The 27,852-nt window shown below is 44.6% G+C and overlaps 1 protein-coding gene and 20 non-coding genes across 21 annotated transcripts in view; 6 read left to right on the forward strand and 15 right to left on the reverse strand.

Annotated features, from left to right (window-relative positions):
• Positions 1 to 27,852, forward strand: part of LOC147837713 (uncharacterized) — a 977,861-nt gene that overhangs the window by 531,908 nt on the left and 418,101 nt on the right. The window lies entirely within an intron of this gene.
• Positions 1,514 to 1,586, reverse strand: trnaf-gaa (transfer RNA phenylalanine (anticodon GAA)). The gene has a single exon. It is a non-coding gene; the product is annotated as a tRNA-Phe (tRNA).
• Positions 2,004 to 2,076, forward strand: trnaa-agc (transfer RNA alanine (anticodon AGC)). The gene has a single exon. It is a non-coding gene; the product is annotated as a tRNA-Ala (tRNA).
• trnaf-gaa (transfer RNA phenylalanine (anticodon GAA)) lies at positions 3,678 to 3,750 on the reverse strand. The gene has a single exon. It is a non-coding gene; the product is annotated as a tRNA-Phe (tRNA).
• trnaf-gaa (transfer RNA phenylalanine (anticodon GAA)) lies at positions 5,842 to 5,914 on the reverse strand. The gene has a single exon. It is a non-coding gene; the product is annotated as a tRNA-Phe (tRNA).
• trnai-aau (transfer RNA isoleucine (anticodon AAU)) lies at positions 6,003 to 6,076 on the reverse strand. The gene has a single exon. It is a non-coding gene; the product is annotated as a tRNA-Val (tRNA).
• On the forward strand, positions 6,332 to 6,404 carry trnaa-agc (transfer RNA alanine (anticodon AGC)). Its single transcript has one exon. It is a non-coding gene; the product is annotated as a tRNA-Ala (tRNA).
• Positions 8,006 to 8,078, reverse strand: trnaf-gaa (transfer RNA phenylalanine (anticodon GAA)). The gene has a single exon. It is a non-coding gene; the product is annotated as a tRNA-Phe (tRNA).
• Positions 8,167 to 8,240, reverse strand: trnav-aac (transfer RNA valine (anticodon AAC)). Its single transcript has one exon. It is a non-coding gene; the product is annotated as a tRNA-Val (tRNA).
• Positions 8,496 to 8,568, forward strand: trnaa-agc (transfer RNA alanine (anticodon AGC)). Its single transcript has one exon. It is a non-coding gene; the product is annotated as a tRNA-Ala (tRNA).
• Positions 10,170 to 10,242, reverse strand: trnaf-gaa (transfer RNA phenylalanine (anticodon GAA)). The gene has a single exon. It is a non-coding gene; the product is annotated as a tRNA-Phe (tRNA).
• Positions 10,331 to 10,404, reverse strand: trnai-aau (transfer RNA isoleucine (anticodon AAU)). The gene has a single exon. It is a non-coding gene; the product is annotated as a tRNA-Ile (tRNA).
• Positions 10,660 to 10,732, forward strand: trnaa-agc (transfer RNA alanine (anticodon AGC)). The gene has a single exon. It is a non-coding gene; the product is annotated as a tRNA-Ala (tRNA).
• Positions 12,334 to 12,406, reverse strand: trnaf-gaa (transfer RNA phenylalanine (anticodon GAA)). Its single transcript has one exon. It is a non-coding gene; the product is annotated as a tRNA-Phe (tRNA).
• On the reverse strand, positions 12,495 to 12,568 carry trnai-aau (transfer RNA isoleucine (anticodon AAU)). The gene has a single exon. It is a non-coding gene; the product is annotated as a tRNA-Ile (tRNA).
• On the reverse strand, positions 14,498 to 14,570 carry trnaf-gaa (transfer RNA phenylalanine (anticodon GAA)). The gene has a single exon. It is a non-coding gene; the product is annotated as a tRNA-Phe (tRNA).
• Positions 14,659 to 14,732, reverse strand: trnai-aau (transfer RNA isoleucine (anticodon AAU)). The gene has a single exon. It is a non-coding gene; the product is annotated as a tRNA-Ile (tRNA).
• Positions 14,988 to 15,060, forward strand: trnaa-agc (transfer RNA alanine (anticodon AGC)). The gene has a single exon. It is a non-coding gene; the product is annotated as a tRNA-Ala (tRNA).
• trnaf-gaa (transfer RNA phenylalanine (anticodon GAA)) lies at positions 16,662 to 16,734 on the reverse strand. Its single transcript has one exon. It is a non-coding gene; the product is annotated as a tRNA-Phe (tRNA).
• Positions 16,823 to 16,896, reverse strand: trnai-aau (transfer RNA isoleucine (anticodon AAU)). The gene has a single exon. It is a non-coding gene; the product is annotated as a tRNA-Ile (tRNA).
• Positions 18,826 to 18,898, reverse strand: trnaf-gaa (transfer RNA phenylalanine (anticodon GAA)). The gene has a single exon. It is a non-coding gene; the product is annotated as a tRNA-Phe (tRNA).

A 27,852-nucleotide genomic window follows, 5' to 3' on the forward strand; every position in this document is an offset into this window, starting at 1 on the left:
TTTCAGCAGGGTGTTTTCACACCTCTACTTTGGAAAAAGTCAGAAAAGTGGGCGTGTCCAGCTCTGTTTAGGGGGGAGTGTCGGAGGAACTAAAGTGGGATGGTGTGGGAGTGTCTATTTGGGCACGCGCGAGTTTCAGTCAAAATACACACACATGAGAAAGTGATGGTGTTTAACCTACATGGACATCTGTAGTCGAATTATTTGCCAAATTTTTAAATGTTGGACTTTAACAGCAGTTTGGCTCTTTCAATCAGGGAATTAATTCATGCCCCTCGCGACAAACGCGATATTTGATTCGAGGATCTGCTCTAAGCGTGTATTTTTTCATGCAATGTTTGATACCGCACGGCGAATGAGAGAAAAAAAAAACTCTGCATTTCCCGGAAACTTAGATGCTCTCGGCAGGTAGCGTCAGAAAGCCGCGTGTGTTATTCCGGTCACAAAATGCCGTGCTATGTTTGCACTCAGTGCAATAGTTAACTTAATTCGATACCAACAAACTGAATAAACAAAGAGCACTGGTCGCTCACTTACCAAATCTGTAGAGACAGGACAATCACCAGCAACTAGAGCCGCGTCTTTATGAAGAGGAGACTAACGTTACAAGCGAATCCGGATTTCAGCGTTTGCAGATGAGAACAGCTCTCAGGTAAACAATGTTCCTCCTTAGACACGTAAGTTATTGTTGTCGAGCGTCGCGTACACTGTTAATCCACACGTGAACCAGCTGAGCTCTCACAGAGAGAAAATGAAAACGAAACTTAATGGCAGCAAACTATTAAACAACACTTCACGCTTGTTTTGCCAACACAACGTGGCGTCTCTGTGGCGTTAACACGGTGACGCTAATGAATATTAATGAAGTTGCACAATAGAGCGCGCTGATTGGTTTGACCCAAGCCTTACTCATGCATTAATGCATCACACTGTAAGATGTAATAAGACTCACTCTGGCACAGACGTCCAGTCTGCACGCTGAAATACACGCTATTATGTCATGACCGTGACGCAGCTTCAAAAATTCGTTTCAAACAGGAAGTACGAATTTGCTTGAAATAACGCAAAAACAACCAATTTACACTTTTTAGTGAAATATAGGTGTCCTAATAGTGTTTTTAGCAGTGTGGGACACATATACGACTGTCAACAGCTCAAAAAATGTGTTTTGGTGTTTCGTGACCCTTTAAGACTTTATAGTGAAACTTCTTACGTCAGCTTTGCCGGTTCCTGTCTAGTGATTATCATTGCAACCCTTCAGAAGCCCTATCAAGTCACAGTTTTCTTTTAGTCAATGGCGTGTCCGCAGTGGGACATCAAAGCGCTAAACATATTGAAGATTGCTGTCGATTAGGCCATTGGAATCATCACCAGAAGCGACTTGACCGTCTGGGAGGAAGATGGCGTTTTGGTCAAGTGGAAGCAGATGGACTTAAGTGTGAAGCAGCTAGGCTTTTTGAGTGACTTTCGGTTCCCTGACCCTCATGCCAAAAACTGAACGTCAACGCTGCTTTGCCGAAACCCGGGATTGAACCAGGGACCTTTAGATCTTCAGTCTAACGCTCTCCCAACTGAGCTATTTCGGCTGTCTTGTCTCAACTGCTCTGCAGCATGGATGTCGGTGAGACCTAGCAGAGCTCTTGAATGCGTCTGAGGCACAGGAGGGTAAAAGTTTGGCCAGTACGGGTATCGAACCCGCGACCTTGGCGTTATTAGCACCACGCGCTAACCAGCTGAGCTAACCGGCCACTTTCTGCACACTAACATAGAAATCCAGGGCACTGCCAATGTGGAGTGATTTAGGGATAACTCGTCATTCGGCATGCAGGACTCCTCACACGTTCCCTGGAGCAGGACCGGGTAGGACCTTTTGAAAAAAGCATGCTATTCCAAGCAATTTGACGAATACATATCAAGCAGGGCAAAGGGGCCACCGCAGAGCAGATGTGGTCTTTTTTTTCTTTTTTGATTACGTCAAAAATAGCCAAATTTTTTTCCAGCGAGGGGAATTAGCTCAAATGGTAGAGCGCTCGCTTAGCATGCGAGAGGTAGCGGGATCGATGCCCGCATTCTCCACATGAATCTCCGCATCTGTTTTCATGCCTTTCACACTGGCTTTCATTGCATACCTGGTTGCACCTTAAAGGGCCATGAAACCCCCTCGTTTCAGCAGGGTGTTTTCACACCTCTACTTTGGAAAAAGTCAGAAAAGTAGGCGTGTCCAGCTCTGTTTAGGGGGGAGTGTCGGAGGAACTAAAGTGGGATGGTGTGGGAGTGTCTATTTGGGCACGCGCGAGTTTCAGTCAAAATACACACACATGAGAAAGTGATGGTGTTTAACCTACATGGACATCTGTAGTCGAATTATTTGCCAAATTATTAAATGTTGGACTTTAACAGCAGTTTGGCTCTTTCAATCAGGGAATTAATTCATGCCCCTCGCGACAAACGCGATATTTGATTCGAGGATCTGCTCTAAGCGTGTATTTTTTCATGCAATGTTTGATACCGCACGGCGAATGAGAGAAAAAAAAAACTCTGCATTTCCCGGAAACTTAGATGCTCTCGGCAGGTAGCGTCAGAAAGCCGCGTGTGTTATTCCGGTCACAAAATGCCGTGCTATGTTTGCACTCAGTGCAATAGTTAACTTAATTCGATACCAACAAACTGAATAAACAAAGAGCACTGGTCGCTCACTTACCAAATCTGTAGAGACAGGACAATCACCAGCAACTAGAGCCGCGTCTTTATGAAGAGGAGACTAACGTTACAAGCGAATCCGGATTTCAGCGTTTGCAGATGAGAACAGCTCTCAGGTAAACAATGTTCCTCCTTAGACACGTAAGTTATTGTTGTCGAGCGTCGCGTACACTGTTAATCCACACGTGAACCAGCTGAGCTCTCACAGAGAGAAAATGAAAACGAAACTTAATGGCAGCAAACTATTAAACAACACTTCACGCTTGTTTTGCCAACACAACGTGGCGTCTCTGTGGCGTTAACACGGTGACGCTAATGAATATTAATGAAGTTGCACAATAGAGCGCGCTGATTGGTTTGACCCAAGCCTTACTCATGCATTAATGCATCACACTGTAAGACGTAATAAGACTCACTCTGGCACAGACGTCCAGTCTGCACGCTGGAATACACGCTATTATGTCATGACCGTGACGCAGCTTCAAAAATTCGTTTCAAACAGGAAGTACGAATTTGCTTGAAATAACGCAATAACAACCAATTTACACTTTTTAGTGAAATATAGGTGTCCTAATAGTGTTTTTAGCAGTGTGGGACACATATACGACTGTCAACAGCTCAAAAAATGTGTTTTGGTGTTTCGTGACCCTTTAAGACTTTATAGTGAAACTTCTTACGTCAGCTTTGCCGGTTCCTGTCTAGTGATTATCATTGCAACCCTTCAGAAGCCCTATCAAGTCACAGTTTTCTTTTAGTCAATGGCGTGTCCGCAGTGGGACATCAAAGCGCTAAACATATTGAAGATTGCTGTCGATTAGGCCATTGGAATCATCACCAGAAGCGACGTGACCGTCTGGGAGGAAGATGGCGTTTTGGTCAAGTGGAAGCAGGTGGACTTAAGTGTGAAGCAGCTAGGCTTTTTGAGTGACTTTCGGTTCCCTCACCCTCATGCCAAAAACTGAACGTCAACGCTGCTTTGCCGAAACCCGGGATTGAACCAGGGACCTTTAGATCTTCAGTCTAACGCTCTCCCAACTGAGCTATTTCGGCTGTCTTGTCTCAACTGCTCTGCAGCATGGATGTCGGTGAGACCTAGCAGAGCTCTTGAATGCGTCTGAGGCACAGGAGGGTAAAAGTTTGGCCAGTACGGGTATCGAACCCGCGACCTTGGCGTTATTTGCACCACGCTCTAACCAGCTGAGCTAACCGGCCACTTTCTGCACACTAACATAGAAATCCAGGGCACTGCCAATGTGGAGTGATTTAGGGATAACTCGTCATTCGGCATGCAGGACTCCTCACACGTTCCCTGGAGCAGGACCGGGTAGGACCTTTTGAAAAAAGCATGCTATTCCAAGCAATTTGACGAATACATATCAAGCAGGGCAAAGGGGCCACCGCAGAGCAGATGTGGTCTTTTTTTTCTTTTTTGATTACGTCAAAAATAGCCAAATTTTTTTCCAGCGAAGGGAATTAGCTCAAATGGTAGAGCGCTCGCTTAGCATGCGAGAGGTAGCGGGATCGATGCCCGCATTCTCCACATGAATCTCCGCATCTGTTTTCATGCCTTTCACACTGGCTTTCATTGCATACCTGGTTGCACCTTAAAGGGCCATGAAACCCCCTCGTTTCAGCAGGGTGTTTTCACACCTCTACTTTGGAAAAAGTCAGAAAAGTGGGCGTGTCCAGCTCTGTTTAGGGGGGAGTGTCGGAGGAACTAAAGTGGGATGGTGTGGGAGTGTCTATTTGGCCACGCGCGAGTTTCAGTCAAAATACACACACATGAGAAAGTGATGGTGTTTAACCTACATGGACATCTGTAGTCGAATTATTTGCCAAATTATTAAATGTTGGACTTTAACAGCAGTTTGGCTCTTTCAATCAGGGAATTAATTCATGCCCCTCGCGACAAACGCGATATTTGATTCGAGGATCTGCTCTAAGCGTGTATTTTTTCATGCAATGTTTGATACCGCACGGCGAATGAGAGAAAAAAAAAACTCTGCATTTCCCGGAAACTTAGATGCTCTCGGCAGGTAGCGTCAGAAAGCCGCGTGTGTTATTCCGGTCACAAAATGCCGTGCTATGTTTGCACTCAGTGCAATAGTTAACTTAATTCGATACCAACAAACTGAATAAACAAAGAGCACTGGTCGCTCACTTACCAAATCTGTAGAGACAGGACAATCACCAGCAACTAGAGCCGCGTCTTTATGAAGAGGAGACTAACGTTACAAGCGAATCCGGATTTCAGCGTTTGCAGATGAGAACAGCTCTCAGGTAAACAATGTTCCTCCTTAGACACGTAAGTTATTGTTGTCGAGCGTCGCGTACACTGTTAATCCACACTTGAACCAGCTGAGCTCTCACAGAGAGAAAATGAAAACGAAACTTAATGGCAGCAAACTATAAAACAACACTTCACGCTTGTTTTGCCAACACAACGTGGCGTCTCTGTGGCGTTAACACGGTGACGCTAATGAATATTAATGAAGTTGCACAATAGAGCGCGCTGATTGGTTTGACCCAAGCCTTACTCATGCATTAATGCATCACACTGTAAGACGTAATAAGACTCACTCTGGCACAGACGTCCAGTCTGCACGCTGGAATACACGCTATTATGTCATGACCGTGACGCAGCTTCAAAAATTCGTTTCAAACAGGAAGTACGAATTTGCTTGAAATAACGCAAAAACAACCAATTTACACTTTTTAGTGAAATATAGGTGTCCTAATAGTGTTTTTAGCAGTGTGGGACACATATACGACTGTCAACAGCTCAAAAAATGTGTTTTGGTGTTTCGTGACCCTTTAAGACTTTATAGTGAAACTTCTTACGTCAGCTTTGCCGGTTCCTGTCTAGTGATTATCATTGCAACCCTTCAGAAGCCCTATCAAGTCACAGTTTTCTTTTAGTCAATGGCGTGTCCGCAGTGGGACATCAAAGCGCTAAACATATTGAAGATTGCTGTCGATTAGGCCATTGGAATCATCACCAGAAGCGACATGACCGTCTGGGAGGAAGATGGCGTTTTGGTCAAGTGGAAGCAGATGGACTTAAGTGTGAAGCAGCTAGGCTTTTTCAGTAACTTTCGGTTCCCTGACCCTCATGCCAAAAACTGAACGTCAACGCTGCTTTGCCGAAACCCGGGATTGAACCAGGCACCTTTAGATCTTCAGTCTAACGCTCTCCCAACTGAGCTATTTCGGCTGTCTTGTCTCAACTGCTCTGCAGCATGGATGTCGGTGAGACCTAGCAGAGCTCTTGAATGCGTCTGAGGCACAGGAGGGTAAAAGTTTGGCCAGTACGGGTATCGAACCCGCGACCTTGGCGTTGTTAGCACCACGCTCTAACCAGCTGAGCTAACCGGCCACTTTCTGCACACTAACATAGAAATCCAGGGCACTGCCAATGTGGAGTGATTTAGGGATAACTCGTCATTCGGCATGCAGGACTCCTCACACGTTCCCTGGAGCAGGACCGGGTAGGACCTTTTGAAAAAAGCATGCTATTCCAAGCAATTTGACGAATACATATCAAGCAGGGCAAAGGGGCCACCGCAGAGCAGATGTGGTCTTTTTTTTCTTTTTTGATTACGTCAAAAATAGCCAAATTTTTTTCCAGCGAGGGGAATTAGCTCAAATGGTAGAGCGCTCGCTTAGCATGCGAGAGGTAGCGGGATCGATGCCCGCATTCTCCACATGAATCTCCGCATCTGTTTTCATGCCTTTCACACTGGCTTTCATTGCATACCTGGTTGCACCTTAAAGGGCCATGAAACCCCCTCGTTTCAGCAGGGTGTTTTCACACCTCTACTTTGGAAAAAGTCAGAAAAGTGGGCGTGTCCAGCTCTGTTTAGGGGGGAGTGTCGGAGGAACTAAAGTGGGATGGTGTGGGAGTGTCTATTTGGGCACGCGCGAGTTTCAGTCAAAATACACACACATGAGAAAGTGATGGTGTTTAACCTACATGGACATCTGTAGTCGAATTATTTGCCAAATTATTAAATGTTGGACTTTAACAGCAGTTTGGCTCTTTCAATCAGGGAATTAATTCATGCCCCTCGCGACAAACGCGATATTTGATTCGAGGATCTGCTCTAAGCGTGTATTTTTTCATGCAATGTTTGATACCGCACGGCGAATGAGAGAAAAAAAAAACTCTGCATTTCCCGGAAACTTAGATGCTCTCGGCAGGTAGCGTCAGAAAGCCGCGTGTGTTATTCCGGTCACAAAATGCCGTGCTATGTTTGCACTCAGTGCAATAGTTAACTTAATTCGATACCAACAAACTGAATAAACAAAGAGCACTGGTCGCTTACTTACCAAATCTGTAGAGACAGGACAATCACCAGCAACTAGAGCCGCGTCTTTATGAAGAGGAGACTAACGTTACAAGCGAATCCGGATTTCAGCGTTTGCAGATGAGAACAGCTCTCAGGTAAACAATGTTCCTCCTTAGACACGTAAGTTATTGTTGTCGAGCGTCGCGTACACTGTTAATCCACACGTGAACCAGCTGAGCTCTCACAGAGAGAAAATGAAAACGAAACTTAATGGCAGCAAACTATAAAACAACACTTCACGCTTGTTTTGCCAACACAACGTGGCGTCTCTGTGGCGTTAACACGGTGACGCTAATGAATATTAATGAAGTTGCACAATAGAGCGCGCTGATTGGTTTGACCCAAGCCTTACTCATGCATTAATGCATCACACTGTAAGACGTAATAAGACTCACTCTGGCACAGACGTCCAGTCTGCACGCTGGAATACACGCTATTATGTCATGACCGTGACACAGCTTCAAAAATTCGTTTCAAACAGGAAGTACGAATTTGCTTGAAATAACGCAAAAACAACCAATTTACACTTTTTAGTGAAATATAGGTGTCCTAATAGTGTTTTTAGCAGTGTGGGACACATATACGACTGTCAACAGCTCAAAAAATGTGTTTTGGTGTTTCGTGACCCTTTAAGACTTTATAGTGAAACTTCTTACGTCTGCTTTGCCGGTTCCTGTCTAGTGATTATCATTGCAACCCTTCAGAAGCCCTATCAAGTCACAGTTTTCTTTTAGTCAATGGCGTGTCCGCAGTGGGACATCAAAGCGCTAAACATATTGAAGATTGCTGTCGATTAGGCCATTGGAATCATCACCAGAAGCGACGTGACCGTCTGGGAGGAAGATGGCGTTTTGGTCAAGTGGAAGCAGGTGGACTTAAGTGTGAAGCAGCTAGGCTTTTTGAGTGACTTTCGGTTCCCTGACCCTCATGCCAAAAACTGAACGTCAACGCTGCTTTGCCGAAACCCGGGATTGAACCAGGGACCTTTAGATCTTCAGTCTAACGCTCTCCCAACTGAGCTATTTCGGCTGTCTTATCTCAACTGCTCTGCAGCATGGATGTCGGTGAGACCTAGCAGAGCTCTTGAATGCGTCTGAGGCACAGGAGGGTAAAAGTTTGGCCAGTACGGGTATCGAACCCGCGACCTTGGCGTTGTTAGCACCACGCTCTAACCAGCTGAGCTAACCGGCCACTTTCTGCACACTAACATAGAAATCCAGGGCACTGCCAATGTGGAGTGATTTAGGGATAACTCGTCATTCGGCATGCAGGACTCCTCACACGTTCCCTGGAGCAGGACCGGGTAGGACCTTTTGAAAAAAGCATGCTATTCCAAGCAATTTGACGAATACATATCAAGCAGGGCAAAGGGGCCACCGCAGAGCAGATGTGGTCTTTTTTTTCTTTTTTGATTACGTCAAAAATAGCCAAATTTTTTTCCAGCGAGGGGAATTAGCTCAAATGGTAGAGCGCTCGCTTAGCATGCGAGAGGTAGCGGGATCGATGCCCGCATTCTCCACATGAATCTCCGCATCTGTTTTCATGCCTTTCACACTGGCTTTCATTGCATACCTGGTTGCACCTTAAAGGGCCATGAAACCCCCTCGTTTCAGCAGGGTGTTTTCACACCTCTACTTTGGAAAAAGTCAGAAAAGTGGGCGTGTCCAGCTCTGTTTAGGGGGGAGTGTCGGAGGAACTAAAGTGGGATGGTGTGGGAGTGTCTATTTGGGCACGCGCGAGTTTCAGTCAAAATACACACACATGAGAAAGTGATGGTGTTTAACCTACATGGACATCTGTAGTCGAATTATTTGCCAAATTATTAAATGTTGGACTTTAACAGCAGTTCGGCTCTTTCAATCAGGGAATTAATTCATGCCCCTCGCGACAAACGCGATATTTGATTCGAGGATCTGCTCTAAGCGTGCATTTTTTCATGCAATGTTTGATACCGCACGGCGAATGAGAGAAAAAAAAAACTCTGCATTTCCCGGAAACTTAGATGCTCTCGGCAGGTAGCGTCAGAAAGCCGCGTGTGTTATTCCGGTCACAAAATGCCGTGCTATGTTTGCACTCAGTGCAATAGTTAACTTAATTCGATACCAACAAACTGAATAAACAAAGAGCACTGGTCGCTCACTTACCAAATCTGTAGAGACAGGACAATCACCAGCAACTAGAGCCGCGTCTTTATGAAGAGGAGACTAACGTTACAAGCGAATCCGGATTTCAGCGTTTGCAGATGAGAACAGCTCTCAGGTAAACAATGTTCCTCCTTAGACACGTAAGTTATTGTTGTCGAGCGTCGCGTACACTGTTAATCCACACGTGAACCAGCTGAGCTCTCACAGAGAGAAAATGAAAACGAAACTTAATGGCAGCAAACTATAAAACAACACTTCACGCTTGTTTTGCCAACACAACGTGGCGTCTCTGTGGCGTTAACACGGTGACGCTAATGAATATTAATGAAGTTGCACAATAGAGCGCGCTGATTGGTTTGACCCAAGCCTTACTCATGCATTAATGCATCACACTGTAAGACGTAATAAGACTCACTCTGGCACAGACGTCCAGTCTGCACGCTGGAATACACGCTATTATGTCATGACCGTGACGCAGCTTCAAAAATTCGTTTCAAACAGGAAGTACGAATTTGCTTGAAATAACGCAAAAACAACCAATTTACACTTTTTAGTGAAATATAGGTGTCCTAATAGTGTTTTTAGCAGTGTGGGACACATATACGACTGTCAACAGCTCAAAAAATGTGTTTTGGTGTTTCGTGACCCTTTAAGACTTTATAGTGAAACTTCTTACGTCTGCTTTGCCGGTTCCTGTCTAGTGATTATCATTGCAACCCTTCAGAAGCCCTATCAAGTCACAGTTTTCTTTTAGTCAATGGCGTGTCTGCAGTGGGACATCAAAGCGCTAAACATATTGAAGATTGCTGTCGATTAGGCCATTGGAATCATCACCAGAAGCGACGTGACCGTCTGGGAGGAAGATGGCGTTTTGGTCAAGTGGAAGCAGGTGGACTTAAGTGTGAAGCAGCTAGGCTTTTTGAGTGACTTTCGGTTCCCTGACCCTCATGCCAAAAACTGAACGTCAACGCTGCTTTGCCGAAACCCGGGATTGAACCAGGGACCTTTAGATCTTCAGTCTAACGCTCTCCCAACTGAGCTATTTCGGCTGTCTTGTCTCAACTGCTCTGCAGCATGGATGTCGGTGAGACCTAGCAGAGCTCTTGAATGCGTCTGAGGCACAGGAGGGTTAAAGTTTGGCCAGTACGGGTATCGAACCCGCGACCTTGGCGTTATTAGCACCACGCTCTAACCAGCTGAGCTAACCGGCCACTTTCTGCACACTAACATAGAAATCCAGGGCACTGCCAATGTGGAGTGATTTAGGGATAACTCGTCATTCGGCATGCAGGACTCCTCACACGTTCCCTGGAGCAGGACCGGGTAGGACCTTTTGAAAAAAGCATGCTATTCCAAGCAATTTGACGAATACATATCAAGCAGGGCAAAGGGGCCACCGCAGAGCAGATGTGGTCTTTTTTTTCTTTTTTGATTACGTCAAAAATAGCCAAATTTTTTTCCAGCGAGGGGAATTAGCTCAAATGGTAGAGCGCTCGCTTAGCATGCGAGAGGTAGCGGGATCGATGCCCGCATTCTCCACATGAATCTCCGCATCTGTTTTCATGCCTTTCACACTGGCTTTCATTGCATACCTGGTTGCACCTTAAAGGGCCATGAAACCCCCTCGTTTCAGCAGGGTGTTTTCACACCTCTACTTTGGAAAAAGTCAGAAAAGTGGGCGTGTCCAGCTCTGTTTAGGGGGGAGTGTCGGAGGAACTAAAGTGGGATGGTGTGGGAGTGTCTATTTGGGCACGCGCGAGTTTCAGTCAAAATACACACACATGAGAAAGTGATGGTGTTTAACCTACATGGACATCTGTAGTCGAATTATTTGCCAAATTATTAAATGTTGGACTTTAACAGCAGTTTGGCTCTTTCAATCAGGGAATTAATTCATGCCCCTCGCGACAAACGCGATATTTGATTCGAGGATCTGCTCTAAGCGTGTATTTTTTCATGCAATGTTTGATACCGCACGGCGAATGAGAGAAAAAAAAAACTCTGCATTTCCCGGAAACTTAGATGCTCTCGGCAGGTAGCGTCAGAAAGCCGCGTGTGTTATTCCGGTCACAAAATGCCGTGCTATGTTTGCACTCAGTGCAATAGTTAACTTAATTCGATACCAACAAACTGAATAAACAAAGAGCACTGGTCGCTCACTTACCAAATCTGTAGAGACAGGACAATCACCAGCAACTAGAGCCGCGTCTTTATGAAGAGGAGACTAACGTTACAAGCGAATCCGGATTTCAGCGTTTGCAGATGAGAACAGCTCTCAGGTAAACAATGTTCCTCCTTAGACACGTAAGTTATTGTTGTCGAGCGTCGCGTACACTGTTAATCCACACGTGAACCAGCTGAGCTCTCACAGAGAGAAAATGAAAACGAAACTTAATGGCAGCAAACTATTAAACAACACTTCACGCTTGTTTTGCCAACACAACGTGGCGTCTCTGTGGCGTTAACACGGTGACGCTAATGAATATTAATGAAGTTGCACAATAGAGCGCGCTGATTGGTTTGACCCAAGCCTTACTCATGCATTAATGCATCACACTGTAAGACGTAATAAGACTCACTCTGGCACAGACGTCCAGTCTGCACGCTGGAATACACGCTATTATGTCATGACCGTGACGCAGCTTCAAAAATTCGTTTCAAACAGGAAGTACGAATTTGCTTGAAATAACGCAATAACAACCAATTTACACTTTTTAGTGAAATATAGGTGTCCTAATAGTGTTTTTAGCAGTGTGGGACACATATACGACTGTCAACAGCTCAAAAAATGTGTTTTGGTGTTTCGTGACCCTTTAAGACTTTATAGTGAAACTTCTTACGTCAGCTTTGCCGGTTCCTGTCTAGTGATTATCATTGCAACCCTTCAGAAGCCCTATCAAGTCACAGTTTTCTTTTAGTCAATGGCGTGTCCGCAGTGGGACATCAAAGCGCTAAACATATTGAAGATTGCTGTCGATTAGGCCATTGGAATCATCACCAGAAGCGACGTGACCGTCTGGGAGGAAGATGGCGTTTTGGTCAAGTGGAAGCAGGTGGACTTAAGTGTGAAGCAGCTAGGCTTTTTGAGTGACTTTCGGTTCCCTGACCCTCATGCCAAAAACTGAACGTCAACACTGCTTTGCCGAAACCCGGGATTGAACCAGGGACCTTTAGATCTTCAGTCTAACGCTCGCCCAACTGAGCTATTTCGGCTGTCTTGTCTCAACTGCTCTGCAGCATGGATGTCGGTGAGACCTAGCAGAGCTCTTGAATGCGTCTGAGGCACAGGAGGGTAAAAGTTTGGCCAGTACGGGTATCAAACCCGCGACCTTGGCGTTATTAGCACCACGCTCTAACCAGCTGAGCTAACCGGCCACTTTCTGCACACTAACATAGAAATCCAGGGCACTGCCAATGTGGAGTGATTTAGGGATAACTCGTCATTCGGCATGCAGGACTCCTCACACGTTCCCTGGAGCAGGACCGGGTAGGACCTTTTGAAAAAAGCATGCTATTCCAAGCAATTTGACGAATCCATATCAAGCAGGGCAAAGGGGCCACCGCAGAGCAGATGTGGTCTTTTTTTTCTTTTTTGATTACGTCAAAAATAGCCAAATTTTTTTCCAGCGAGGGGAATTAGCTCAAATGGTAGAGCGCTCGCTTAGCATGTGAGAGGTAGCGGGATCGATGCCCGCATTCTCCACATGAATCTCCGCATCTGTTTTCATGCCTTTCACACTGGCTTTCATTGCATACCTGGTTGCACCTTAAAGGGCCATGAAACCCCCTCGTTTCAGCAGGGTGTTTTCACACCTCTACTTTGGAAAAAGTCAGAAAAGTGGGCGTGTCCAGCTCTGTTTAGGGGGGAGTGTCGGAGGAACTAAAGTGGGATGGTGTGGGAGTGTCTATTTGGGCACGCGCGAGTTTCAGTCAAAATACACACACATGAGAAAGTGATGGTGTTTAACCTACATGGACATCTGTAGTCGAATTATTTGCCAAATTATTAAATGTTGGACTTTAACAGCAGTTTGGCTCTTTCATTCAGGGAATTAATTCATGCCCCTCGCGACAAACGCGATATTTGATTCGAGGATCTGCTCTAAGCGTCTATTTTTTCATGCAATGTTTGATACCGCACGGCGAATGAGAGAAAAAAAAAACTCTGCATTTCCCGGAAACTTAGATGCTCTCGGCAGGTAGCGTCAGAAAGCCGCGTGTGTTATTCCGGTCACAAAATGCCGTGCTATGTTTGCACTCAGTGCAATAGTTAACTTAATTCGATACCAACAAACTGAATAAACAAAGAGCACTGGTCGCTCACTTACCAAATCTGTAGAGACAGGACAATCACCAGCAACTAGAGCCGCGTCTTTATGAAGAGGAGACTAACGTTACAAGCGAATCCGGATTTCAGCGTTTGCAGATGAGAACAGCTCTCAGGTAAACAATGTTCCTCCTTAGACACTTAAGTTATTGTTGTCGAGCGTCGCGTACACTGTTAATCCACACGTGAACCAGCTGAGCTCTCACAGAGAGAAAATGAAAACGAAACTTAATGGCAGCAAACTATTAAACAACACTTCATGCTTGTTTTGCCAACACAACGTGGCGTCTCTGTGGCGTTAACACGGTGACGCTAATGAATATTAATGAAGTTGCACAATAGAGCGCGCTGATTGGTTTGACCCAAGCCTTACTCATGCATTAATGCATCACACTGTAAGACGTAATAAGACTCACTCTGGCACAGACGTCCAGTCTGCACGCTGGAATACACGCTATTATGTCATGACCGTGACGCAGCTTCAAAAATTCGTTTCAAACAGGAAGTACGAATTTGCTTGAAATAACGCAATAACAACCAATTTACACTTTTTAGTGAAATATAGGTGTCCTAATAGTGTTTTTAGCAGTGTGGGACACATATACGACTGTCAACAGCTCAAAAAATGTGTTTTGGTGTTTCGTGACCCTTTAAGACTTTATAGTGAAACTTCTTACGTCAGCTTTGCCGGTTCCTGTCTAGTGATTATCATTGCAACCCTTCAGAAGCCCTATCAAGTCACAGTTTTCTTTTAGTCAATGGCGTGTCCGCAGTGGGACATCAAAGCGCTAAACATATTGAAGATTGCTGTCGATTAGGCCATTGGAATCATCACCAGAAGCGACGTGACCGTCTGGGAGGAAGATGGCGTTTTGGTCAAGTGGAAGCAGGTGGACTTAAGTGTGAAGCAGCTAGGCTTTTTGAGTGACTTTCGGTTCCCTGACCCTCATGCCAAAAACTGAACGTCAACACTGCTTTGCCGAAACCCGGGATTGAACCAGGGACCTTTAGATCTTCAGTCTAACGCTCGCCCAACTGAGCTATTTCGGCTGTCTTGTCTCAACTGCTCTGCAGCATGGATGTCGGTGAGACCTAGCAGAGCTCTTGAATGCGTCTGAGGCACAGGAGGGTAAAAGTTTGGCCAGTACGGGTATCGAACCCGCGACCTTGGCGTTATTAGCACCACGCTCTAACCAGCTGAGCTAACCGGCCACTTTCTGCACACTAACATAGAAATCCAGGGCACTGCCAATGTGGAGTGATTTAGGGATAACTCGTCATTCGGCATGCAGGACTCCTCACACGTTCCCTGGAGCAGGACCGGGTAGGACCTTTTAAAAAAAGCATGCTATTCCAAGCAATTTGACGAATACATATCAAGCAGGGCAAAGGGGCCACCGCAGAGCAGATGTGGTCTTTTTTTTCTTTTTTGATTACGTCAAAAATAGCCAAATTTTTTTCCAGCGAGGGGAATTAGCTCAAATGGTAGAGCGCTCGCTTAGCATGCGAGAGGTAGCGGGATCGATGCCCGCATTCTCCACATGAATCTCCGCATATGTTTTCATGCCTTTCACACTGGCTTTCATTGCATACCTGGTTGCACCTTAAAGGGCCATGAAACCCCCTCGTTTCAGCAGGGTGTTTTCACACCTCTACTTTGGAAAAAGTCAGAAAAGTGGGCGTGTCCAGCTCTGTTTAGGGGGGAGTGTCGGAGGAACTAAAGTGGGATGGTGTGGGAGTGTCTATTTGGGCACGCGCGAGTTTCAGTCAAAATACACACACATGAGAAAGTGATGGTGTTTAACCTACATGGACATCTGTAGTCGAATTATTTGCCAAATTATTAAATGTTGGACTTTAACAGCAGTTTGGCTCTTTCATTCAGGGAATTAATTCATGCCCCTCGCGACAAACGCGATATTTGATTCGAGGATCTGCTCTAAGCGTGTATTTTTTCATGCAATGTTTGATACCGCACGGCGAATGAGAGAAAAAAAAAACTCTGCATTTCCCGGAAACTTAGATGCTCTCGGCAGGTAGCGTCAGAAAGCCGCGTGTGTTATTCCGGTCACAAAATGCCGTGCTATGTTTGCACTCAGTGCAATAGTTAACTTAATTCGATACCAACAAACTGAATAAACAAAGAGCACTGGTCGCTCACTTACCAAATCTGTAGAGACAGGACAATCACCAGCAACTAGAGCCGCGTCTTTATGAAGAGGAGACTAACGTTACAAGCGAATCCGGATTTCAGCGTTTGCAGATGAGAACAGCTCTCAGGTAAACAATGTTCCTCCTTAGACACTTAAGTTATTGTTGTCGAGCGTCGCGTACACTGTTAATCCACACGTGAACCAGCTGAGCTCTCACAGAGAGAAAATGAAAACGAAACTTAATGGCAGCAAACTATTAAACAACACTTCACGCTTGTTTTGCCAACACAACGTGGCGTCTCTGTGGCGTTAACACGGTGACGCTAATGAATATTAATGAAGTTGCACAATAGAGCGCGCTGATTGGTTTGACCCAAGCCTTACTCATGCATTAATGCATCACACTGTAAGACGTAATAAGACTCACTCTGGCACAGACGTCCAGTCTGCACGCTGGAATACACGCTATTATGTCATGACCGTGACGCAGCTTCAAAAATTCGTTTCAAACAGGAAGTACGAATTTGCTTGAAATAACGCAATAACAACCAATTTACACTTTTTAGTGAAATATAGGTGTCCTAATAGTGTTTTTAGCAGTGTGGGACACATATACGACTGTCAACAGCTCAAAAAATGTGTTTCGGTGTTTCGTGACCCTTTAAGACTTTATAGTGAAACTTCTTACGTCAGCTTTGCCGGTTCCTGTCTAGTGATTATCATTGCAACCCTTCAGAAGCCCTATCAAGTCACAGTTTTCTTTTAGTCAATGGCGTGTCCGCAGTGGGACATCAAAGCGCTAAACATATTGAAGATTGCTGTCGATTAGGCCATTGGAATCATCACCAGAAGCGACGTGACCGTCTGGGAGGAAGATGGCGTTTTGGTCAAGTGGAAGCAGATGGACTTAAGTGTGAAGCAGCTAGGCTTTTTGAGTGACTTTCGGTTCCCTGACCCTCATGCCAAAAACTGAACGTCAACGCTGCTTTGCCGAAACCCGGGATTGAACCAGGGACCTTTAGATCTTCAGTCTAACGCTCTCCCAACTGAGCTATTTCGGCTGTCTTGTCTCAACTGCTCTGCAGCATGGATGTCGGTGAGACCTAGCAGAGCTCTTGAATGCGTCTGAGGCACAGGAGGGTAAAAGTGTGGCCAGTACGGGTATCGAACCCGCGACCTTGGCGTTATTAGCACCACGCTCTAACCAGCTGAGCTAACCGGCCACTTTCTGCACACTAACATAGAAATCCAGGGCACTGCCAATGTGGAGTGATTTAGGGATAACTCGTCATTCGGCATGCAGGACTCCTCACACGTTCCCTGGAGCAGGACCGGGTAGGACCTTTTGAAAAAAGCATGCTATTCCAAGCAATTTGACGAATCCATATCAAGCAGGGCAAAGGGGCCACCGCAGAGCAGATGTGGTCTTTTTTTTCTTTTTTGATTACGTCAAAAATAGCCAAATTTTTTTCCAGCGAGGGGAATTAGCTCAAATGGTAGAGCGCTCGCTTAGCATGTGAGAGGTAGCGGGATCGATGCCCGCATTCTCCACATGAATCTCCGCATCTGTTTTCATGCCTTTCACACTGGCTTTCATTGCATACCTGGTTGCACCTTAAAGGGCCATGAAACCCCCTCGTTTCAGCAGGGTGTTTTCACACCTCTACTTTGGAAAAAGTCAGAAAAGTGGGCGTGTCCAGCTTTGTTTAGGGGGGAGTGTCGGAGGAACTAAAGTGTGATGGTGTGGGAGTGTCTATTTGGGCACGCGCGAGTTTCAGTCAAAATACACACACATGAGAAAGTGATGGTGTTTAACCTACATGGACATCTGTAGTCGAATTATTTGCCAAATTATTAAATGTTGGACTGTAACAGCAGTTTGGCTCTTTCATTCAGGGAATTAATTCATGCCCCTCGCGACAAACGCGATATTTGATTCGAGGATCTGCTCTAAGCGTGTATTTTTTCATGCAATGTTTGATACCGCACGGCGAATGAGAGAAAAAAAAAACTCTGCATTTCCCGGAAACTTAGATGCTCTCGGCAGGTAGCGTCAGAAAGCCGCGTGTGTTATTCCGGTCACAAAATGCGGTGCTATGTTTGCACTCAGTGCAATAGTTAACTTAATTCGATACCAACAAACTGAATAAACAAAGAGCACTGGTCGCTCACTTACCAAATCTGTAGAGACAGGACAATCACCAGCAACTAGAGCCGCGTCTTTATGAAGAGGAGACTAACGTTACAAGCGAATCCGGATTTCAGCGTTTGCAGATGAGAACAGCTCTCAGGTAAACAATGTTCCTCCTTAGACGCGTAAGTTATTGTTGTCGAGCGTCGCGTACACTGTTAATCCACACGTGAACCAGCTGAGCTCTCACAGAGAGAAAATGAAAACGAAACTTAATGGCAGCAAACTATAAAACAACACTTCACGCTTGTTTTGCCAACACAACGTGGCGTCTCTGTGGCGTTAACACGGTGACGCTAATGAATATTAATGAAGTTGCACAATAGAGCACGCTGATTGGTTTGACCCAAGCCTTACTCATGCATTAATGCATCACACTGTAAGACGTAATAAGACTCACTCTGGCACAGACGTCCAGTCTGCACGCTGGAATACACGCTATTATGTCATGACCGTGAAGCAGCTTCAAAAATTCGTTTCAAACAGGAAGTACGAATTTGCTTGAAATAACACAAAAACAACCAATTTACACTTTTTAGTGAAATATAGGTGTCCTAATAGGGTTTTTAGCAGTGTGGGACACATATACGACTGTCAACAGCTCAAAAAATGTGTTTTGGTGTTTCGTGACCCTTTAAGACTTTATAGTGAAACTTCTTACGTCAGCTTTGCCGGTTCCTGTCTAGTGATTATCATTGCAACCCTTCAGAAGCCCTATCAAGTCACAGTTTTCTTTTAGTCAATGGCGTGTCTGCAGTGGGACATCAAAGCGCTAAACATATTGAAGATTGCTGTCGATTAGGCCATTGGAATCATCACCAGAAGCGACGTGACCGTCTGGGAGGAAGATGGCGTTTTGGTCAAGTGGAAGCAGGTGGACTTAAGTGTGAAGCAGCTAGGCTTTTTGAGTGACTTTCGGTTCCCTGACCCTCATGCCAAAAACTGAACAACAACGCTGCTTTGCCAAAACCCGGGATTGAACCAGGGCCCTTTAGATCTTCAGTCTAACGCTCTCCCAACTGAGCTATTTCGGCTGTCTTGTCGCAACTGCTCTGCAGCATGGATGTCGGTGAGACCTAGCAGAGCTCTTGAATGTGTCTGAGGCATAGGAGGGTAAAAATTTGGCCAGTGCGGGTATCGAACCCACGACCTTGGCATTATTAGCACCACGCTCTAACCAGCTGAGCTAACCGACCACTTTCTGCACACTAACATAGAAATCCAGGGCAATGCCAATGTGGAGTGATTTAGGGATAACTCGTCATTCGGCATGCAGGACTCCTCACACGTTCCCTCACACTCCTCACACGTTCCCTCACACGTTTTTTTTCTTTTTTGATTACGTCAAAAATAGCCAAATTTTTTAGCAAGGGGAATTGGCTCAAATGGTAGAGCGCTCGCTGCGCAAAGGAAGGGGCCCAATCTTCTCGCTCACTCGCAAGCGAACAAGTCGCAAAAAACGGAAAAATGCGACAAATTTCGCTTGCAGTAGTGTTCGCGGCTTTGTGACTGTGCATAATGTGGTATTTTGGTTGCATATTGCATGTCATTCTAAATGTCATTTTTTGCGTGCTGGATTCGAACACACGATCTGTGTAACACAATATCCAATCAGTGTAGGCTTCAGCGGAGCCAATCAGCTGCGCTCTTGTTGAAATTTTACTGACGTAACACAGGCAATTATATTGATATTACTATTATGTGGATATTGTTCTTAAAAAGCTTATTACGTTAATTAAAAACGAATGAAAATGTTTCAATTAAACATATTTATGCATGCTTATGTATATATAAGTATTTTATATATATATATATATATATATATATATATATATATATATATATATTAATGTATTTTATATTTCTTTCTGTAATAATAACTTTAAATGAATGCACACAAAAACAAGTAATATGCAAAATGGTTTATTAAAATGAATACAAATATATAAATTGTAAAACAATGTAAAAAAAACTAAATAAAAACATGTCTTAATATATAAACTATATATTATACAATAAATAAAAACAATACAATATATTATATATATATATATATTTATTATGCACATATAATATTTTAAAACAATACTATATATAAATATATTTATTTATTACACACATTATATAAAAACAATACTCTATATATATATATTTATTTTTATACACACAATATATTAAACAATAATATGAATAATAAAATGCAAGAGTGGGGGCACGTAATATATAAAATATAGTTTAAGCAATGTATAAAATGTTATTTTTTTAAGAAATATAAATATATTTTTACATAAAATGCACACAAATTTTAAATAAGTACACACAAGACAAAATAAGAGTGGGCCTATGTTATATAAAAGTCTATAAAGTCTATAAAGTGCTACTTTAAAAGGCTACATATTAACACACAAAAATTAAATAAAATGAGGGAAAGAGAGAGTACCCATGTAACATTTACAAAAATATATACAGCAATTTGTACTTTATTCTGGAGCTGGAGTTTGTCCTTTATTTTGCTGGCGCTGTTCTGCCAACCAGTCCTCTAAGGATTTGCCATTTGAAGTTTGCAGACAAAATGTGGCATTACCAAATCGGCTATGGCCAAACTTTTTAGTCTTGGGTTGCCCACATTTGCTGCAAACATTAAAAGTAACCGCACGCACATACTTCCTTTTGTGGACTCCACTTTCCTTCTCCTGTTCCCGTCTGCGCCTGTTCCTCTGGGTGTAACGGGACACAGGAACAGCAGGCGCAGGTGGAGCAGGTGCAGGTGGAGGAACAGCAGGTGCAGGTGGAGCAGGTGCAGGTGGAGGAACAGCAGGTGCAGGTGGAGCAGGTGCAGGTGGAGGAACAGCAGGTGCAGGTGAAGCTGGGACTGCACTGGATGTTGGTGCAGCAAATGATGGAATCACCATTGACACACTCATGTCTGGGTTAAAAACAAGTGTGCCAAACAATGATCCAGGTCCTGAAATGGGCTTCACAACACCTGGTGCTGTGGGGGTGGTGCAATGGGGCACACCGTGCTGGGGGCCGGTGGAAAGGAGCACACCGTGGTGGGGGCAGACACAATGGGGCGCACTGTGGTGGGGGCCGGCGCAATAGGGCGCACTGTGGTGGAGGCTGGTATAATGGGTCACACTGTGGTGGAGGCTGGCGAGATGGGGCGCACTGTGGTGAAGGTCGGTGTGACGGGGCACACCATGGTAGGGGCCGGTGCAATGTGGCAGACTGTGGTGGGGGTTGGCGCGATGGAGCATACCGTCGTGGGGGCCGGTGGGAAGGAGCACACCGTGGTGGCATCTGGCAGGAAAGAGCAAACTGTGGTGGTTGCAGAAGCAGACTTTCGTCCAGGTCGAAGAAGAGGTGCCTGTCCTTCTTTATTTGGAGGAAAAACAAACTGGTGTTTGGGGCCTGATGTTGACGGTGCCTCGTCCAATTTTTCCCTCGGCAAAGGAAGCTGCGTATCTGCCACAGCAATTGGATTAAGTGGAGTCAGTCCCTGAGTGAGTACACTCATTTCCTGATCCTTTTGCCTCCGTTGAAACCTGATAATAAATGATATGTATTATTCATATATATTAATTTAGAAATATTCAGGTTATTTAAAGAAAATAATGTGCTTTGCTTACCACTGAATGAGCGTCTTCTGGTTTAGCTCAAAAAGCTGGATCACTGTTTCATCCATTAGCCTGCGACTGCCAAGCACCAGATCCCGGATGTGGTGGTAATCGGTCAGTATTTTAGACCACCTGGGGGTGCGAACACCAGCCTTCTTGGAAGTGGACTTGTGTACGGCACACAGCTTTGTACAAATGGCCTCAACCAAGCGGCTGGTGCTAGGCCACTGTGCTGGACCCCCAGGATGTCCAATCAGACTGCGCTTGACGCTCTCCACACCTGGAGTGACTCCGGAGCGCTTCGGTGCCTTAAAGCGCCCATGTGTCAGCTGAGGCTGATGTCGAGGCTGGTAGTTGATGCGCTGTTTATCAACATCCAGGAGAGCTGTCCACAGCTGGATGGCCTCTGTCACCTGCAGGTCAGTGAGGTAAGGAGCCTCACGAAGACCTACCAAATAAGCAGCCAGATCCTGGACCTTGTCCCACCCAGCAATGCCATCAGGTCCAATGACTACTCCCTGGTAAATACAGAATAAATTTAGTATATGTGGAATAAAAAAAAAGACTAAATCAAATTAAGTTCTTAATGTATCTTACCTGAGCCTCAACAGAGAGACTGTCTCCAGAGTCGGATGGCTGTGACGGCACTGAGAGGGCTGGGCTAGGAAGCTGTCCTTCTCCACCAGCTGATGTGGACGGCTCAGCCAGTGATGCTGGGGACTGAGGCAGAGGCGAAGATGAGGGGCTGTTTCTGAGATCATGGCAGGGGTCATCCTCATACAGCACTGGAACTGTGATGTCCTCCATGATCTCCTCCTCAAACCCCTCATCTTGTAGATCCTCGTCATCTACTTCCTCCACCAGCCTGTCTTCCTCCTCTGGGTTCTGGAGCACCGGAGTCAGGGTTTTGCCGGTCTGGCTGTAAAGGTACTCTAATCCCAGCAATTCACCTTAAAGAATAAAACAATTAAAAAAAACATATATTAAATAAAACTAATAATAAAGTAAATATTAGGATAAACATTTTGTGAAGTACATTAAAGCTTAATAAATCACTTATATAACAACTAGTTAATGAATTTCTTGCCTGTATATGCTCCAGGAGGGTGATAACGGTTATCCCAGGGCTTCCCTAAGACTGCTCGGCTAAGCCTGTCCACAGCCTCTCTCATGGCACTGCCATATGACCGTATGGAGGATGCTCCTTTTATGGTGCTTTCCATCCGGTCATCATTCCAGCGCATCAAGCCCTCAAGGAGATAGGCCTGAAAATGCGCATCACTGGCACTGGTCCCTGGAAATTAAAATAGTTAAAAATATGTGAAGAATTAATTAACATGTTATTAGGTTATGTACTAACATTAAAATTATTGTCATTATAAACAGAGTTACTTGTCAGGCAAGACAGCTTTGTCAATGCTGATAACATCACAAATGTTATTTAAATGTCTAATAATGTTACATTAAAGCAATGGAAGTTATCACAGTGCTTATATGTTTTACAAAATAAAACAATCCAAATGTATGTAATACCTTGAATAAAACGGTTTAGGTGGAGGTGGAAGGACTCCAAAGATGTAGAGCTACGGGCACACCTGTAACAACACAGCTCCACTCCGCCTTTCTTCAGTGTCCCTGTCTTCATGTACAGTGGAAAGTTCTCTGGGTCTTGAATGCACTGTACATGCTTCTGCTGTTCCTTCCATATCTGCTGGATCCGTTCGTGGTCCAGCAGAGGAACACCCAGAGTGTCCTTCCCATGCTCGCTGTCAAAATGGTCCAACAGCTTTCCAATCAGACAGGTGGTCTCCTCCACACCTCTGGTCCTCCTACGGCAGTGCAGTGCTAGCTCCCTCCGGTTTATGCGAGCACAGAGCCGTTTGTGAAATGTGGCCAGTCTTTTTTGCCGCCAGCTCACCTTCCTTTGCCTGGCGAAGAGCGGCCACATCTTCTGGATCCCACTGAAAGATGCACGTGGACAGACGTGCCATGAAGATCCCGTAGAGCGGATGAGCTTCTGTCGTGACACCTGCAGCAAACCGGCGCATAAAATGCCAGATGTCAAGGCGCACTTCAAGCTCATCCCACTCCGGAAACATGATCTTCACCGGAGACTGGCCGTGCTGACTGCAGCAATCTCTGTCCACGTACATTACTTTCGGGGCTGCCTCTCCTGCCTCCCGGTAACGCTTCATCAGTCCGGCCGCCATTGGGTCCAGTCCATGACCCTCGGCAGCTGACAGCACAGAGACAAGGACTTGACCGTGTTCGTTCCCCACATCAGTGCACCAGGCAGCTGTTCCCGCAGCAGCACCTGCAAGTTTCTTTGTGATCTATTAGGAAAAATAAAACTGTGTTAAATATGTACGCACACATATCCATATCTGGCAAATGTCTGGATATAAACATACCTTTTTTGTGGAGTCCATCTTTAGAACACAGCCAAATACGGAGGTGATTTTGGCCTTGACCTCGTGCAGTCGCCCCAGAACATCCCTGGCATAGACGGCTAACAGCCACTTCGGTTTGGGTATGGCAGGTAAGAGGGGAGGCTCAGCAAACACAGGAGGTTGCACAAGGGAGGACCTTGTGAATGGTTCACAGGCAGTCAGGTACTGCAAGACTCGCTGTGTCCATGCCTCACTGTGTTGCTCCATCAGCTTTTTGAAAAGCTGAGTCACACTGTTGCCCAGTGTCCTCTCCCTCATCATCCTAACTACCCGGTTGTCACATGAGTATCTAAGGAAACAACATTATAATCAGGGAAATGCTTTGTTTGCTAAAAATTAACACAATTAAAATATTGGCATTATGAATTACCTGTATGTCAGCAAAGCTGGGAACTGACTACGGTGGCCAATATCCAGCTGTCCTAAGATGTCCTCGGACCAGGCAGGATACTTCTTTTTGCACCGCTTGCACTCCAGATACTCAGTGGCAAGGTCGTACCAGCCGTCGATGTCGAGGACCTTGCGCACCGTGCGGTAAATTCCTGCAGCTGTTAGTCTGTGCTTACCACAGCTTAGGCGAACACAGACAAGTGGAAACAACCACATCTTCAGCGGCATCCACAGAAAAAGTGGTCGGCAGAAGAAGAGGTCAGGAGAGGCAGGTGGCTGCGTGTTAATTAGAGGGGGCTGGGGAGGATACCACCAAAGCTTCAGCTGGGACACTAGCTCTGGCTTGCCGGTTGTTAAGTTTGTTTTAAATACCGTGTTCCGGATCCACTCATGCTGGAAAGGGGGAAGCTGATCTTTCCAGTGAACAGGAAGCTCAACTGGTGGCTGATGATGTTGAAGATCTGGTGTTTTTGCTGTTTCCGCTGATGGAGACGGATTGGCACAGGCCTCTGAGTGAATAGTAACAAACAATTTATAGTTAACAATATTATGATGACTGTTGCTTTTGATAGTAAGGTGCCACAAATTATGCCCATGAACAGCCAGTGAAGCAATAGTTTTGGATAAGTATTATTATTAATATGGGTATACTTAGAAATACAAGTTAAGAGAATGGTACTGTTAGGAAGCAAAGAAATTAGTGTGCACTTTATTGATGAAAGGGATATGGAATTAACACAATTCTCTGCGAATGAGAATCATATGAAATGGAGTAAGTAAAATGAGGCATGATTAGTATAAATTATTGAAGCACAAAGACATGAAGCATGCACACAGATACAGTAAGGAAAAACTGCTCAGCTGATAATGACAGCAATGAATCACCACCATCTAAGAGAGTGAGTGAGAAGAGCAAGCGACGTGGAAAAGTTATCTGATGAATGTTCAATAATGATTAGTTCGGAAACGCAAATAAATACACTGAAACCTTTGAACATCCTTAAGGTTTTGAAGAAGTGCACTCAAAGAATGCATCCCGCTTGAGGCATGATGTGACAACTCTGTACTGTAGATAAAAATTTGATTCATTATTTTTTGTAAAAAAAAAATACTTAGTGTGTTTTCACAAAATATTTTATAACATTTTCATTTGTGTCGTGTGCCACACCTGCAAAGAGCTGTGCTTCACATTGTGATGCAGCAAACACCAGTTCTTCATCATCTTCAGCAGTGGATCTGGAAGTGCCTGGAGCATAAATCTTAAAAATATTACTGTGAAAAATACACACAGCCAAATGTACAATACGATGGTGCTTACTTACCAGTAGTAAAAAGCTGCCTTTGGGCCATACGTTTGGCTGGGGGTTCTGCTGTAGGAGGAGATACAGTGGACTGCAGTTTTGGATCTGGAAACAGAAAGTTTGACATAACAATAAATAAACACATATATAACTGCTGTTGGGATAATTCTGTATCATGCTCAGTATTCACTCTCCTACTTACAGGGTTTAACAGGTGACATCAGTTTTTTTGCCAGCTGTGAAGGAGACAAGTGCTTGCCCCTTGCCAACAGCGATTTCACAGTGGCAGTCTGCTGTACACCTGTTTGGATGGCTGCAGGTGGAGGAGCAGGGACACTGGATGCTGCAGGTGGAGGTGCAGAGACACTGGATGCTGCAGGTGGAGGTGCAGAGACACTGGATGCTGCAGGTGGAGGTGCAGAGGCAGCAGCAGAAGCCAGTCTTTTCAGGACATACAACTTGAAAAGTGCCATGTTGGTTTTTGGCCTGGCATCTGCCTTAACCAGGTACCTGATGAGGGCTTGGGCCTCCTTGCTCTGGTCCTCAAACACATCTTTCATGGACCGGCCCTTAAAGTCACCAAACTCTACCATCAAGCACCCTGTATCTCCTTTTGCCCTAGCTTCTGCTTGCATTTCCTGTTTCCTCTGGTACTTCTCTACTTCTTCTGCAATCTCCCTGATGGAGGTGTTTGTTTTCTGACAAGGGTGTTGTCTGCAGCTTCTCATCAGAAATGCTAAGCACCAGGTACACCGCATACCCCAGAGTATGCTCTAGGAGCCATCTAAATCTTTGGCCCTGGTACTTGCCAAAATGAATCTTGCAGTGAGCCAGAACTAAAAACTGGTCACTGGGGTCTCCACCATTGCTGCTGACAAAAGCAGTGGCCTCTGCCAGCACCTCTTCATTGGGTTTGGCCCTTCTAGACTCCCTGCTTACAAGGCGCTCTGTCTCTGCAGATGGCCCCAAGAGGAGTCTGCTTGATGTCGCTGATTGGCGGCGGAAAATCGGGTATGCGTACATTTTTCTGAAAAAAAAAAAAAAACATTAGAGAGAACATTACCTAGAGCAATCAGAAAGATACATTTACATTAAGTGTGAAACAATAATTTAACAAGGTAGATATAATCCATATTATTGCAGTAGTAAATATGACCATGACCATAAAATGGACTTCTGGTGAATTTTCTACAGATATGCCTAAAATATGCATGGTAGTACAACTTGTAATCCATATAAATAAATGAGAAACAACAGAAATTAAAACAATAAGTTATAATATACACATTAAACTCTTAAGTCTTTACATTTGGGTACAAAATTGGGTACAAAAATTGTACTCTAAAAGGACCATTTTGGTACCTTTAGGATACAATTATATATTTTGTTTCCCTATAGGAACAAAATTGCACCCTGTTGTGACTGGAAGTGACACAAACAACTGAAGGTAGGATCCAAATGCACGTTTAATCGAAGGTCAGGCAAGCAATGGTCAAAACAGGTATGAACAGGTATGTGAGGGCAAATCCAGAGTCGTAATCGAGGTACAGGCAAAAGGTCGAAAGGCTGGCGGCTAAACAGGATAACTAGGATACTAAGCTAGATTCAGACACGGAGAAACACGTTGAAATGTCACTAAACAGTAAACAAGACTCGGCAAAGTGAATGAGTGTGTGTGCTGCTTAAATACTGTGTGAAATATCAGTCTGTGACAAGTTTCAGCTGGTGATGTAATCAGGAAGATGAATGACCAGGTGCGTGTTTGGAAGAAGTGCATGTATGAAAATGTAGTCCTGGGGAAGGCGGAAGTGAAGTTCATGATGATAGAGGAAACCAGCGATCTCCAGAGAATTATCGCTGGTTATCGTAACACACCCTCAGCTCATAAGATCAAGACACTACAAATTTTTTAATTAATTAATACTAAACATTAATACTAAATTACATAATTTAAAAATATAAAGTTAATAAATTGATTGAATGAAACACTTTAATAATTATTTTTTTCCATAATTTTTTTCATATATTCAAATGTAACTTTTTCTCAAAAAAAGTATTTACAATTTAATGTAGAATTTAATGCAATTTGAATCATTAAAAACGTAAATAATGGTCTTTGCTTACTGTTTAAGACCCTAAATGGAATTTCGAATAAGGATCGTGCAGAGTGTTATCATCATTCAGGTGTTGATGTTGCTGTCTCTTTAAGAATTCGGCTTGTTGGCAGTGT

The sequence above is a fragment of the Danio rerio genome, chromosome 25 (assembly GCF_052040795.2).
Source record: "Danio rerio strain M-AB ecotype USA chromosome 25, GRCz13ab, whole genome shotgun sequence".
Lineage (NCBI taxonomy): Eukaryota > Metazoa > Chordata > Actinopteri > Cypriniformes > Danionidae > Danio > Danio rerio.